The 13,127-nt window shown below is 37.4% G+C and overlaps 2 pseudogenes; one reads left to right on the top strand and one right to left on the bottom strand.

Annotated features, from left to right (window-relative positions):
* The first annotated feature begins 3,223 nt into the window (after positions 1 to 3,223).
* Positions 3,224 to 5,123, top strand: LOC138331027 (uncharacterized; annotated as a pseudogene).
* A 1,074-nt stretch (positions 5,124 to 6,197) lies between these two features.
* On the bottom strand, positions 6,198 to 12,375 carry LOC138331024 (uncharacterized; annotated as a pseudogene).
* Positions 12,376 to 13,127: the final 752 nt, after the last annotated feature.

Genomic DNA, 13,127 nt, shown 5'->3' with positions numbered 1-13,127 from the left:
TAATCGGGTAACATTATTAAATGGTTCAAAAAAATAGGAAGAGTAGTTTTCAAACTTAAAAAGATAAATGCAGGTGTACCACAAGGGTCAATACTCGGGCCTCTACTTTTTCTTATTTATATCAATAACATAGTTGTTAATTTATGATGTAACGTTAAACTGTTTGCAAATGACACGTCTAAACGTTATTGTTAATAATCTTAAGTGGCAAGATCATTGTTGAATAATGATCTCTGCCCTGCAGGTAGGGCGTTAGAATTGTACCTGCTGCCTCTATTCCATGATCGTAAAAGGCGACTAAATTTAGAATCTTATCTTTTCTCTTCTTCCTAACTGACTTCATCCTACTTAATACCCGCCCTTGGCGCCCCCTCACTTTTGGCCTTGAGTTCAGCGTTCGCCCCTAAGAAGGCTCTAGATTCTGTCCCCTGGCTCGTTATTACATTCGCTCGTGTGGACTACTGTCAAACCAACAAGGCAAGTGCATCGCTTGACTGTCGTCTGTGTGGAGGAACATTGCCAGTGAAAAATTGGGCCAACATTCAAAGTGATAAATCAACTTTCACAAATACTTTGGTATTTAGCTACTACGGAAGATGGGTTGTCACGCCACGTTTGTGGTCATTGCTTTGTGAAGTTGAATAAACTCAGCCGTTTGCAGTTTGACCTGACTCACACCCTTGATTTACTTCGTGCAGAGAACGATACGCTAGTTGCTGCGTTAAGGGAAAAGTATAAACATGCAAGGAAACCAACTCTGTGTCACCCCCGTATCTAAAAAAAGAAAAATTATCATCCCCGACGCCAAGAAAGACCAAAAAGGCGCTGACATTTTCAACACCATCTAAAGTGTCAGTGGAAGAACTAGACCAAGTTCCGAAATCTCCCAAGACCAAGCCTGTACATGTGCTACCAACAACTTCGATTGGCGATCTTGGACAAACACGCAAAAGGGCCGTACAATTATTCTCGCAGGATAAAATGAAGGTATGTCTTCATAATGTCATCTTAACGCATGCTATCGTATATAATTGTGATCATTTAGTTGTATTAATTCAAAAGCAGAATTCTGTGAAATGAATATGATAGGTTAGGTGTTCTTCATTGACTAGTGTATAGCCACCAGAAAAATTTAGTGCAGATGTTCACGGTTGATTTAGATTTACCTGTTATATTTTTAGCACCATAGTAAAAGCAGTAGAGATGAATTTGCTTCCATTTGATTAATAAGGCCAAAAAAATATGTCTGTTTAGGGTTACCCGACCGACCCTAAGTTTTTACCCCCGACCCTACGATTTTTTTTTTCAAAGTCGGGGATTTCAATCTCAGACTCCGGTTCCGGCCATCATTTTAGAGTGAAATACAAGGGGAAAAACTCTAAGATTAATACCGATTAGTTGGTGTTTTAAACAAAATTAATATAATTTTCTTGTTTATTGTGATGTATCGAAAGACATGTATTACTATATAAAAACATATTATACAAGGTGTGTATTTGTACATGTTTTTACTATAAATTCATGAGGAGGGGAATACTGTTGATGTAATGATAGAAAGCTTTATAAGCATTAGTGTATGAATTATGTGTTATTTCTTGTACATAAGTTACGAGATATATGTTTTTAAAGAAAATTCGAGTGCATGTGACTGACAGAAATTTAAAGACTGAATTCTCAGTCTTAGAAAACATTAAAATTTAAATAATAATATATCGGAAAAACGCAGTTCTTATGGAAATTAGATCAGTCGGTTTTACTGCGATATGCAAGAAAACCCCATGGTGGTGAAATGCGTGTGACATGTTCAAACTCGCTCACTGTTCGCCATTACGCAATGTGGTCGAACATCTTGTATACCAAACCCTGTCCCTTGCTTGTAGAGTAATGCAACTTTTGTCTAGAACTGCTCAAAACGCTCTGACAGTAGTGTGTTCACCTTAATAGGTGAATTGTCTCGCCTAAAAATCATTTTATCACCTCCTCAGTGGTTATGAAGTCCATTTGTTTAACGTGCATGACTTTGGATCGGGTATAGGTAGTAGGTACAAGGTACATATTGTACCTGCTTAATCGTATTAATCAACGATTTGTAATTACAATGGTATCAATTAAAATACTAAACAATAACGTGGAATTTGTCGATATTTTATAATGTTTCATCAATCTGATTGCAATACAGATCCTTATAACCACTCCGTTCAACATAGGATCTGACATTATCCCATATGGGGTCACGTTCGGATGACCTTTTACCACGTGTACTCCAGATCAAATACATGTTCTACACATTTCTACGTCAATTGTAAACGTCATTTCGTCCTAGTAGTAAGCATAAACATTGAGCATTGTTAGCGTTGTTGTGCACTTTGGGCGAGATGACTACGTACACGAAAAAAATTCGGACAGCTTTTTCAAACTTGTTCGTCTCCAGTCAAGATTCTGGCAGTGCCAATTTGATTGGCCATTTCCAAAGGTCACCCTGACGTGACCCCTAATGGGATATTCTCTGATCCTCGTATCAAACGTAGTGATAATAAGGATCTGTAGGGATCAACCAACTAAATAAAAAAGACCTTCGAAATGGCCCCTGTGTATACAAGATTGAGCCCAGGATAGAAATTTAACCCGGCCGCTGATTGGCTGGCTAATTATGAATTTCAAAAGTAAAAATGTTTTCCGACAGGTAATTGTTCCTAGATAACCATGATATGAATTTGGAAATTCATATTGAGATTTAGGTTCAAAATATCAACTTTGATAATGAATAGGTAAAAGCATTAGAATTTCAGGATTTTTTTTAGTGCAAAATGCGCCTGATTTAAATAAAGCTACCCTGGTTGGAGTTTGAGCAGAAGGACCCAAACTTTTTTCTATTTAGTGTTATATGAGAACCTAGACTTTAATTATAGAACACAACAGCTAACTAATATTCCTTTGTTTTAATAATACAGTACAAAACTTAAACAAAGTTTAACACTGTGGTCTATGTAAAATCATTTAGTTGGTTGCTCTCTGTATTTTAATCAGATTGTATGTTTCATACCATATTTTGCTTCTTGATTATATAAAAGAATTAGTCAGTGAATTGTCCCTTTAAATTGTTAATAATATTGTTAACTAAACAACTAGTTTCAATGCATTTCCTTATGATCTTCTATATGACAGTTGTTTTATTACAAGAGGTACTTTAATTTTAATGACTATGTTTTCCCCACAATAGGCCATGTACAGAACTAAAACAGATGCTCGCATTAGGTCAAAAACCATCAAGGACATTAAACTCTCACAGAGTTTAAAGAACTCGGCAATCCATAATTCAAAATTGAGGACAGCCAAAATTTTAATAAAACACCCCTAAAAGAACACATTCATAAGTGTATCGTTGCGGAATCTCACGTTTTACCTCTATAATTAATAAATCTATTCTCCGAAAAAGCAATAGTCTCACAACATTCAAATTTGCCAACTTTAATACAGAAGTAGCAACATGGGCTCCACTTTTTTACCAACTCATTTCTACAATAGTGAAAGACTCCAAAGTGGGAACTGCAGTGACATCAGCTGTAGCATTGAAATTTAGAAACACCCACATGTCAGCATTCCAGCATATCATCAGTCAGATATTGGATCACGGAGTAGCAACAGATGAGGTAAAAAATTAGTGATTTAAGTATTAAATGACATATTTGTATATAATTTTTTTTTCTGAACAAATGATGAAATCAGAAAAATATACCTATAGAAAAGACATATTTTATTTCAGTACCATAGTTTTTGTTGTCTGAAACATTACATTTGAAATGCAGTATACAATCGAATTCTTCCTTATCGGCCACCTCAGTGTAGAGATCACCTTCTTAATCAGACAGAGGTCGCGGTGGCCAAGTGGTAAAGATGTCTTGACATATTACGACAAGCCCTCCACGTCTGAGTCGCGAGTTTGAATCCCATGTGGGGCCATTGCCAGGTATGACCACTGGTCGGTAGTTTTTCTCCGGGTACTCTGGCTTTCCTCCACTAACGAACCTGGCACGTCCTTACATGACACTGGGGCTGTTAATAGGACGTTAAACTAATAAAACCGACTTAAATAAAATAAGATCACTTACTTGGGTACCTAATGGTCAATTTAAACACAATAACGCTTGTGTATATAGACCGCTTGGCTACAAAGTCTATTCCTTCTTGGTTCCTTGAGTGGTCTTTATAGACAGGTTTGACAGTACAGTAGATTGAAATGTTTGTTAATTTTGATGAAAAATAATTTGAACATATAACTTCCGTATCTATGACAGCATATTAAGAATAATAATTAAGGTGTTTTTTCTTTGTAAATATTTCTTTCAGACTTTCTCTATTCTAAACAAACTTGGACTGAGTGTGTCTCCACAAGCCACCAGCAACATGAGGAGTAATCTGATGGGGAGTCAAAGGAAACATACACAAGACCTGATGTTGGAGAAAAAGCAGGAGATTGCACATCCGACAGGTAAGTCAGTTCAGGTGAAGTCAGCTGAAACCATATGGTTAAAAATGTCCTGCTGTTAATAGGACGTTAATTAATCAAACAAACAAAGTTAAAAATGTCCTGTATGAAGGCCCTCTCGATCCCAATGAATATATATTGACCCTAACATTATTGGATGACTGGTTCGCTCGTTGTCAGTATAATGTGACCGGGTGGGGTGTGTTGCTTGGTGTCTTCGGCGGCATGCTTCAGTGATATAGCATTATAAAAAGGGCAACAGTTCCACTATACAAGAAGACACAACACGAATATACCGCAGTCTCCCAAAACACCCACCTCGCACAACATACACGCAACACACCACATACATGGGAGGCCGCCCTTACATGACCATATCTGTTAATAGGACGTAAATTAATCAAACTTACAAAATTTACTATCAGTGAAGACCAATATGGGGATTTTTCCAGACAGCCCCGGACTTCCCCACTAGTGTCAATCCTTGTTTAACATCCTCAGAAGATCTGGCATGTGTTTTGTTGTTGTCTTTTATGTTCAAAGTAGTCATTGAAACCTTTCATGGAAGGCCATTCATATAGATTGCTGTTTGTTTGTTTGATTAATAAACGTCCTATTAACAGCTATGGTCATGTAAGGACGGCCTCCCATGTATGCGGTGTGTTGCGTGTATGTTGTGCGAGGTGCGTGTTTCGGGAGACTGCGGTATATTCATGTTGTGTCTTCTTGTATAGTGAAACTTTTGCCCTTTTTATAGTGTTATATCAATGAAGCATGCCGCCGAAGACACCAAGCAACACACCCCACCCGGTCGCATTATACTGACAACGGACGAACCAGTCGTCCCACTCCCGTTTTGCTGAGCGCTAAGCAGGAGCAGAAACTACCACTTTTACAGACTTTGGTGTGTCTCGGCCAGGGGACAGAACCCAGAGCCTTCCTCACAAGGGCGAACGCTCAACTCAAGGCCAAAAGTGAGGCGGTGTCAAGGGAGGCATTAGGAAGGATAGAAAAGATAAGATCCTAAATTTAGTCGCCCTTTACGATCATGCAATAGGGGCAGCAGGTACAATTCTAACGCCCTACCTGCAGGGCCACCCCATGTATGCGGTGTGTTGCGTGTATGTTGTGCGAGGTACGTGTTTTGGGAGACTGCGGTATATTCATGTTGTGTCTTCTTGTATAGTGGAACTGTTGCCCTTTTTATAGTGCTATATCACTGAAGCATGCCGCCGAAGACACCAAGCAACACACTCCACCCAGTCAAATTATACTGACACCGAGCGAACCAGTCGTCCCACTCCATGTAAGCTGAGCGCTAAGCAGGAGCAGAAACTACCACTTTTATAGACTTTGGTGTGTCTCGGCCGGTGGACAGAACCCAGAGCCTTCCTCACAGGGGCGAACGCTCAGGTACTACTACATTTTGTGGCCATAGTTATGATATCCCTATCCATCAAAATTACATGTATATGCATTATTCATATACATGTACATTCAGAAATATAAAGCAACAATCATAGTAAGGTACTGATGGATTTTTTTAATAGGAATGGATAGTACAAACGTTTTCAATCACTGTCCGAATCACCATCATCCTCGAGCACAATATTAATTCCTAAAATTGTACATTTCTGAGTCCCCAAACACTTTACAAATAAACATTGTATATGTCAAAAGTAACATTGTGTGTCCAAATGTCAACATGCTTCTAAATGTCTGCTGTTGTGAATAAAACATCATATTTGAGGACAATGTTGTTAATGACTTTCCTGTCAATCCATGAATAACCTCTGTATTGACTAATGAATACTTCAGCACAAAAAGTCCATGGCGCAGATAATTCCGTTCGTCATCTGAAACCCCACGTTTCATTTCCATCTGAGACTCAACATTTTCTATGTCTGCAGGGTGTAGTGCTATTCGGGTCTCTTGACACGCGTTTCCACCACACTAACAAATGTTCTAACATACATCACAGCATTGATGCTTTGGTTCAATAGGTGTGTGTGCTGTGACATAGGCAGACCATAACTCTTTATGTCGACACCGTTTTGATTCCTTCACTAGTTTCAAAAGACCACTTTCTGTGCGTTTTTAAATGACCTTTGTGTGCCTAATTTAGAACAATTTCATGTGCAAAATAACCATCTAGACCAGCACGACTCATCTGTCCAATATGTCCATTTAGCGTGGTATACCATATTGTATAATGTGAAACTTGTATAACTTGAAAGTTAACACCCATTCCTGCAGAGTTTGTGCAAATGTGAACACGTATTTTTCCGTCTTCTGACATGCAATTCCTTATTTTTGATTTCACCCTTTCGGTAGTTTTGCTGTGATACATATAAAAAAAGTTCATACGACTGTCCAAAATGTTTCACAAATACGGAGTGAATTTTGGAAACATTCACAATCGATTCACAAAAAATAACATGCCTAGGGAGTTTCTCCTTCTCTGATGATAAATAGTTTATTAGAAAGTTAAACGTGTCTTCTACATCAGCATTGTTGGAAATGTAACGAGTGGAGATCTTAAGGTTGCGTCGATCTGGTGATTTTGTGATTACCTCGTGAATTGGTTTGAAACAGAGTCCTCATTATTTGTCTCGTCTGTGTTTGTCAAGATGTTGCTGTTAATGCGAGAAGTTGGGCTTTTTTTGCACAATAAGCGAAGCTCTCCAATTCTGGAAGAGGCAATTCGAAAGGGATCCTCATTTGTTGAATCTTTACCCCTCTAACACAGAATAAAAGGTAAATACTTTCTAAATATACTAATATAATTGTGCAATAGGGGAATTAAGCAACAGTCATACCCTATGAAGGTAATAAAAATCACGTTTAAAGCGAATAGTCGGGCAAAGGAAACCAGTCTAAAAAAACGTTCTTTGGCCTTCCAAAAGTCGTTGTATACCATAATGATGGTCAAGTTCTGCTTACGGTGTCCAGTTTTGACCATTGAAATTATGGGGAAGCCCCGTGTTAGCACAGTTCTAAATATGATATTCGCCTTAAATCTTTGAAAAACGAGGCTGCGTGTATTATTGACGATCGTTAGAGTCGAAACTTAGCCACATGCTAAGCGAGTCGGGTAGAACCGTATCTTACGTTTACCTAGATATATATAATTATTTTTCTTTCGACATTCCAGAGCGTTTTTTTATGTGGAGAATTTATTTTTTTATATTATCATAAGAAAACTTCTATACTGGAGTTTAATTTTATCTAACATTTTTCTAACGTCTTAAGCCTGTGTTTGTCCGGACCTTATTCGCTCTTTTAATTATGTTTGATAAAGTGTCTTATGTTTTAACCTTTATACAGGTATGAGTGCGCACTACTGTTTTTGTTAGTGGTAGTACATTAATTTTACGAAAGCGCTCACTCTACCTATTTTTAAGTTCCACATACACAAAGGTACTACTAATCTATGCCCTGAATGTCTATTTCCGATGGACAAGTTTAGAAATTTGCTATATTAAATATATGGTATTAATAATTAGCTAAAATAATATCATTGTAAAAACGGCAATTTGACTTGGTCGGTGAAAATACGTAATTCAAAGGTAGATAGTAGGTCACATAATCGGACCGCTAGTGGGGCAGGACCCACGGCGCGCCTTTTTTTTTACTACGTAGATTAGAACAGAGGTGTAGAGATCGTAAGTGTCGGTAGCCCTGGTGTACTCGAGGGCATGGGTCTTGAAAACAGATAACATAAATTTTATTTTCATTTGTTCGTGTTTTTTTTCGCCATTCTATAACGACTTTGAATTAGAATTGATATTTACTTTAATTATTCACAGAGAAATCACAATTTTAACCCAAAGCACATGTTAAATTTATAGACATGTAGCCCTATCCGGGCCTCGTAACTCAAGATCTACCGGCAACCAATCGCCATAGCCATTTATACAATAGCTGCGCGTTCGATATTGTGGTCGGTTAGTCACAGTAAAACGCGTCTGCACTCAGCACATTCTGATTAAAAATACAAGATCCTTAATATCACTTAACGTTTGATATTGAACGTGAGTGGTAATAAGGATTGGTATTTTAATCAAATTGCTACTCTAGGAAGGTAGCCCTTAGCTCGGAATTAGCGATGTATGGATTACAGTTTGGTGGGAATACAAGAAGGCATAGACATTTTATGGTGCGGTTGTTTTCATGTATCGACATACTTCAGAAAGTGTTATGTTGACGACAGTTTTCTGCGTCAATCCCGACTTACCCGTTTTTGTAATTTGTTGATCATCTAATATATGTTTTTACACATTAACCAACATTTTCGTAATTTTTCAATTATTATTTATATACATTGTACTAGGATTTTAAATCAATGGAGTCCTATACTATAAATTTACTGTTGATTCGGATCTATTTACTTTACTTTACTGTTCTATGAAACAACAAGATAGGATTTTTTTTTAATCTATTTAGACATTTTTTTTATTTTTAATGATGTTTTTTTACAATTTGTTTCTGTATTGTTTACTGTTAATTTTTAATTTATAAAAGTCATGACTGGTACACGACGTCTTGTTTTCCTCTATGATTGATCTTAATTGTTTTTTTTTATCTTTAAGCTCAGCTTTTAGTGCATTATTCAATCTTCATTCTGTTATATATTTAGGCATTGTATGGATCACTATCTTTCAATCAATTTGTTTTACGGGGAGAATGTCATGACAGTATGTAAAGTTAACATTATTGTGTCTATTCAACCCGCATTTGATAAAAATTAAGGTGCCCAAATAACATTGAATTTGAGAATAAAAGCAGTGATTTTATTATACGTTTCAATCTCTTTCCAATGTCGGTTGATTTATGTTCTTCTTATTACCTATAGTTTTCGTTATAAAAAAAGGGGGATTTTAGTTTCATTATAGTTTTTTAGTCAGTAGTTTTGGCTATAGCGTTGTAATATTTTTACGCTATATTTTGAATTTCCAACTCCTTTATTACATAAGGTTTTTTTTTCTTTAACAACCACTGGTAATTATATGACTCCTGGTAAGATATATATTTCTGTCATCGATACTTTTTGCTTACCAATCCAAAATGAACTATTATGCGTTCTTTTTACTATGGTTCATTTTCCAAAAACCTGATTAGATTAATTTAAAACTTGTTTTATTCTGTCTACCCGGTTACCTATAAGTGATTGCTCAGTGCAATCAAGTATCAGTGATGTGTTATCTCCCCATATTGCGATTTTAATGTTGCACTGTGGACAACGGAAGATATCGCGACGCTTTTGACCCTGGCTGTTAATAGGACGTTAATTAAATCAAACAAACAAACAAACAAACAAAGTATGATTTTGACTCTGGTGTAGAATTGTAAATGAAACCCAGCGGCGACATTTATCACACTGTCCCCACTTTGTAAATATGTTATATAGTGGAGGTTGCCCCCCTTTCGACTCCTATTACAGTTGGATCATACGGGAAAATCTCATATTTCCTGATTGCAAGCCTTTTTTGAGGGAGTTAAGGTTGTTTAATATACTCAACAGGCGATTTTTAGACCATCGTATCTCGTTTTCGCATTACAAACAGACTCTCTTAGAAATTTATGGCATTGCTGGCATGTTCCATGCTCGTTCTAAAAGGGCCGTTCTACCACGCTAATTGTTCATAGGGGTTGTAAATGATCGGCTACAGTGTGGAGGAAGAAACAAAGAGATTTATGTCTTTCTTCTGTTGCCAATTAATTTAAACTTATCTGATATTTGTGTTGGGGGGGGTTCCGTCGTTTATAAAAAGTAGAGCCGAAAACACTCTGCGGCATTCGTTAAGAGGAAGTACTTGGTCAAAATGTTTCTCTTACATAATTGTGGATAAGTTATCCAGGTGTCTTGTCCACCAGTGTAAAACAACGGTTCCGTCAGGTTCCTGGTGTCGCTCCCTCCATGAGATCCTCTACCCATCCGATGTCACAGGAAAGATTAAATCTAACGGAGGGAATTCTTATTCTCAGATTGCGCATCCTCCAATGATTCATAGCTTGATCGATATGGGGGCTCTGCGATTGACTTTGCATGATCGTAAAAGGCGACTAAATTTAGTAATTTATCTTTTCTTTTCTTCCTAACTGATTTTATCTTTCCTAATGCCTTCTTTGGCACCGCCTCACTTTTGGCCTTGCGTTGAGCGTTCCCCCTGTGAGGAAGGTTCAGGGTTCTGTCCCCTGGCCGAGACACACCAAAGTCTATAAAAGTGGTAGTTTCTGCTCCTGCTTAGCGCTCAGCAAACGGGGAGTGGGACGACTGGTTCGCCCGTTGTCAGTATAATGTGACCGGGTGGGGTGTGTTGCTTTGTGTCTTCGGCAGCATGCTTCAGTGATATAGCACTATAAAAAGGGCAACAGTTCCACTATACAAGAAGACACAACAACATGAATATACCGCAGTCTCCCAAAACACGCACCTCGCACAACATACACGCAACACACCGCATACATGGGAAGCCGTCCTTACATGACCATAGCTGTTAATAGGACGATAATTAATTAATCAAACAAACAAACAAACAAACCAGACAGAAAAGTCATTGTTTCATCTGTGTCCCCCATGCATGGACTTTTAGAAATAAAATGTCCAAACGCAGATTCTATTACAGATTTGAAGTATTAACTTTGGTGGATAATACATACAAACTGAAGAGTACACATGACTATTATTATCAGATCATGGGTCAAATGGGCCTTACATGTGCCAAGTGGTGTAATTTGTTTGTAATGTGCAGAAATGATTATCATTTAGAGAGAAACAATTTCAACCAAGGGAAATGGGATGAGATGAAGATCAGAATAGACATGTTTTATTTCAGCTACTATTTACCCAAGTGTGTTAAAAAAACTGAATATGGCATAGAAAAAACTTGAACGTGTCAGAGGCAAATAAAAAAAATGCCTGATAATTGAAGTAAAATACAGCATGCATGTTTTGTAGAAAATACATACAATTACCCTTCAATTATTCAATAAGAGAAGTATTGCCAAATATCTAGACATAGTTTCTAACCACTTATATTTGTCTAAAACAAAGGAATTGATAGATAGTCAACAAACAAGCATAGAAAATCAAATCTATGTAAATATGTTCTTGAACACCAATCACAATTTCTGGTTTTTTTTTTTTTAATTTTGTTAAAGTTAAAATAACTTTCCTTGAAAATTTATGTGTAAACAACATATGGTCCAAATTCTGGGTTCACAGTTCCAGCAATTGACAAAGGTACAGCTTGACTCGCTAACAAGGTAAATCATATGGTATTCTTTGCACCTTCGTATTGCCCGTTCAACATGTTAACCTCAAATCTGTGTTCTATCCTCTTTACTAGATTTACCTTGCTTGGCCCCTGCAGGTAGGGCGTTAGAATTCTGTTACTGACTTTAAAAGGCGAATATCAATTTTAGGTATCTTATCTTTTCTAGACTTTATCCTTCCTAATGCCTCCCTGGCACCCCTCACTTTTGGCCTATGAGTTGGACGGTTCGCCCACATGTGCAGGAAGGCGCTCTAGGGTTCTGCTCAACTCTGGTCCGAGGAACACACCATTACGGTCTGTAAAAAGGGCTAGTTTCCTGCCTCCTGCCTTAGAGTCTCTGCAAAAAGGGAGGACGTGGAGACGAACTCGGGTTCGCCCGTTGTACAGTACTAATGCTGGATGACCGGGTGGGTGTGTTGTTGCTGGTGTCTTCGGCGGCATGATACTCAGTGAATTTATGCACCTTTAATAAGGCAAAATAGTTCCACTATACAAGATGACTACAAACTTGAATATACCCGAGTCTCCCGAAAACAAGCACCTCGCACAACATACACAGCAAACACACCCACGTGGCATGGCGAGCCGTACCTTTCCTACATTGACCATAGCTGTGTATTAGGTAGTTAAATTAATCAACAACATCAAACATCAACAAAACCTTGGCTTCCCAAAAATGGGGGAGTAACTTATTTTGCTCGGATTGGAGTTAATAAATCCTGTATCAAAAATCCGTTGTCTGGTCATTACTTCATCACCTGCTTCTAACAATCTAAAATACACAACTACGTTGGGTAATATCTTTGTCGGAATATGTTACCAGTGTACAATCTACTAACAAAACAAACAGCTCCATTTGGAGTTATACTAATCAGACCTTTAAAAGTTGTGTGAGATTTGTAATTAGAATATTGTTTGAAAATTCAGAACATTTGCACTGGGAGTCCTGGAACACGATAATTTCTGTACAATCTAAAATTACTTTAGTATCAGGAAAAGTTTGTGTAAAACATTCCGGCAAAAAATTCTGAACAATAGCTCTTGTTGGCCAAATTGATATACAACCTAAATAGTAGCAATTACTACATGTTATGATAATACGACTTACAGTGCTCCTGCGAAACACAAAAACGTTGAGCTAAATCTTCTTAAAAAAATCCTTGTCGTAGTTTACATAAAAACATAAAAGACTGATCTACATATGACAATGATTCAATTCTAAAAGAAATTAGTATTAATATTGCAATTTCGTTGAATCTGCGTCAACTCGATTCATGTTAGAAGCTGTTGGTTCGATAACCATAAACACAGAACAAAAAAAATCATATGAAGTGAAGCCAAGTATAAAACTTGATTAGATC

The sequence above is a fragment of the Argopecten irradians genome, chromosome 9, assembly GCF_041381155.1.
Source record: "Argopecten irradians isolate NY chromosome 9, Ai_NY, whole genome shotgun sequence".
Lineage (NCBI taxonomy): Eukaryota > Metazoa > Mollusca > Bivalvia > Pectinida > Pectinidae > Argopecten > Argopecten irradians.
Note: the sequence above shows the minus strand (reverse complement) of the source record. Positions and strands in the feature narration are given on the sequence as shown.